General features: G+C 41.7%; 1 protein-coding gene across 2 annotated transcripts in view; it reads right to left on the bottom strand.

The window, feature by feature from the left end:
• Nucleotides 1-3239: 3239 nt before the first annotated feature.
• Nucleotides 3240-3257, bottom strand: part of CCND2 (cyclin D2) — a 40280-nt gene continuing 40262 nt past the window's right edge. For both annotated transcript variants that reach the window (XR_008732456.1, XM_055711950.1), the window contains one exon: nt 3240-3257. This exon is cut by the window's right edge. The gene's annotated coding sequence lies outside the window, so the exon portion shown is untranslated.

Genomic DNA, 3257 nt, shown 5'->3' on the forward strand with positions numbered 1-3257 from the left:
CTAGCTTTCTCCAAAGATCTAAAGGGATCCCCAAAGTCTTTTTAAAATAAACTTTCCCTTAATTGGGAGAAACGATTCAGTGTGCTGTGGGGGGCAAAGAAGTAGAGCATAGCCTGTTTCCCTTCGTGCCAGCTGGCTGGTTTCGATTTGCAAACAGCACAGAGAAGGCTCTAAAACAATCCTCTAAAAACTGAATGCAACTACTCTTACGGTTATGCCTGCAAGGGACTGCAGAAGGGTGCAAAAGTGCATCAGCAACGGTTGCCTACATGAACAAAGCCATATGCTTTCCTGGCCTGTTTCTTCCCCGTGAAACATAAGGTTAAAATACACCTTTTCTACCTTATTATCTACATTGCCGTTAAGCAGTCCATGTACTTGACAGTGCATGCTTTGTCTCTCCCACTGTTTACCCATGGGACATTGGAGTTACGGTATGTTTGAAAATGCTCGTCATTCATGCATCCTTCTGTGCATCTTTCTGTGCACCCTTCTAGGAGTATGGGTGACTGATGGGCTGTGACTAGAGACAGTGAGCTTCAACGACCCAAGTCCTGCGTGCCCATTTTAATAGGATGAAAGACCGATGTAATTAATGCTCAAGGGTTAACACCATATTGAGAAAGATGGACTCCACATCTCTCATACCTTTTGCAGCTAAATTCTGATTTGCCTGCTGAAGAAAGGGAAATGACTTGGTGTAGAGGAATTATAGAGGACTGTATGAAAAGTTTATTTGTAAAAAGGTTGTGGTGATTGTTAAAAACATAAGGTATGAAATGTTAAAAAGGAAAAGAAAAATGAAAAAAGAAAAAAAGGGGGGAATTGTAGAGGAATTATAGAGGACTGTATGAAAAGTTTATTTGTTAAAAGGTTAGGAAGAAGCAGAGAGAAGAGAGAGAGCGCATGCCCTGGATGAGGAGAGACGAGGAGAAGGCAGCAGAGGGACTGGCATGAAGAATATGTTGGTATGTGACGGTAAAAGATGTTGCAGCCGGCTAGATGGAGAGTGCTGTGACAACTTGGCCAGACTTAGCAGAAATTCTACCTGCCTTTACATCAGCTTTACAGTTACTGATGTGACTAGTAATTTACAGTATATGGCAAGAATGAACTGGAGTTGGTGGGAAAATTATTAAACCTATTAAAAGTCAGCAGTGGAGCTCCCACTGTCTTCAGCAGGGATAGAATTTAATTCTGCTTGTGCTGGTTGCATGAGATTTGTAGGGTATTTTGCTTTTTTAGAACAGCACAGAATGAAGTGTGGCTACCTAGTTCATGGACTAATTAAAAAATATAGCAGTTGCAATAGAAGTGTTTGAAAAGGCTCCTGAAACAAGCATTGAGGATCCCTTCTTTGAAACAAAGGAAGATTCCCTGCTTCAAAAGATAAACTGCATTTTTAGCCCCTACAAAAAGATTTGGGGAAATATAATCTAACTCATACACAGAGACTGGAAACACCGAGCAATTGTGTGGCTGCATTTTTTTGCTTGAATCTCAGTGCTAAAGCTTTCTTTCTTTTGCCTCAGAAATTTCCTTAAACACAAAAGTCAGTCCACCATGCAGCTGTTTTAAAGCATTATTTTGCTGTGTCGTCCCTCCTTAAAATCCTTGGGCTGGCCTTATGTAAAGTATAGGATCATGATGGGCAGAAATTGTTTGCAGATGGTAAGAAGACAACAATACAAAACAATTTCACAGGCCACATAATAATGGAACTTAACCCTATTGTGTGTGGCTTCTCCGCATTCACCCAGCTTTCTTTGAAAGAAGGGAACAGGCTGTTGTCCAATTAATTTCAATTTTAGCGTCTGCGCCCTATATCCACCAATTCTGAAAACACACACTTACTTAAAATGACAACAGAAAATCTCTTTTTTGTTAAATCTAGATTTAGTAAAAGCTCTTAAAACACAATGCTGCAGAGCACATCCCTGCAGTTCCAGGAGGACTACTGGTGATATTATAGTCAGAAAGGAATTCATCCCCCAAAACGTGAGATTAGGCCGGAGAGCACCCCTTTGAGCTTTAAACCACAAATGGAAGAACAACCCTCACAAGTTCCAGTTCTTCATAGGCTCACAGGCTCTTACGTTACACCAACAGAATGCTGCAGCTTGCTGGTCATGTTGCTAAATGGTGGCCAGAGGAACACGAGTACTCACTATGCTTTAAAATCTCTGCCTTTGGTGCAGACAACCTGTGAAGTATGAGGCTCACGGGTCACTGCAAAGACGTCTTAAGATTTGCCTAAAGCCACAGGTCCCTAGCCACAGGCTAGAAAGATCTGTACCACCTGACTCACAACCCCACGATGTAGTTCACATTCCCTATCCCATTCACGACTTTTTTCCTATTTGTTCGTATCTATTTATTTTTGCTTGTATGTTTCCTCATTATAGCAACATGTTTTACCTTTTGAGTATTCTTCCTTCTCCCTGCTCATTACACCTTGGGGTTTCTTTTTTCTTCTTCTAATTTCTCTTGTTTTGGCTGTATTATTCCCTTCATGATGGTGTTACCTTTTCCTCCATGTCTCTGCCCAAATACCTCTTCTTCATTCCTCGGTGCCTCTTTGCTCTCCCCAGGGGTGCCCCAAGGACTGAAATCTAGGACTGCTACTGGATGGCAGTGAAGGAAAGGCACCGAGATCGGGCCAAGCACATTACACTGCTCACTCCACAGCAAGCACCCCCAAGATATGGGAGAGGGAGAGGGCGAGCATCCTGCCTTCTGGCTGCAGGCTGAGAAAGGAGACTGGCACGTGGAGGCTCATCTCTTCCCCCGGCTTCACCACAAAGCCATCTCCTTTCACTTACAGTTTGCCCAAAGCTCATAGAAGAAAAATAACATAATTTTTTGCAGTAGCATTTAAACGTAACAAATAACTGAGTGCAGATTTAAATAATATTTCAATTAGTTGCAAAAATGTGCATTCCCGTGTACTTATGAGCACTTTTCCACTAGTTACATTTAATTTACACAAAATTATTTGATCCAGCAACTTACTGTTTTTAGGACTGTTCTCCTTAAATCTCACAGGATTGTTTCACTGAAGAAACATGTCAAAATTTGCCTGTCCAGCAGGCAACAAGCTACGCTTTAGAGGAAAACTTGTTCTGTGCCTGCAACATTTGATTGTTCACGTTTTATATGCCTGCTAACACCACCTGTCTAGATCAGAGGCTGCTTTGGCACCATCTTCACACTGAATGAATAAAACCAAGACAGGCAAATTTAGGTCAAGGTGAGTT

Source organism: Falco cherrug, chromosome 5 (assembly GCF_023634085.1).
Source record: "Falco cherrug isolate bFalChe1 chromosome 5, bFalChe1.pri, whole genome shotgun sequence".
Taxonomy (NCBI): Eukaryota; Metazoa; Chordata; class Aves; order Falconiformes; family Falconidae; genus Falco; species Falco cherrug.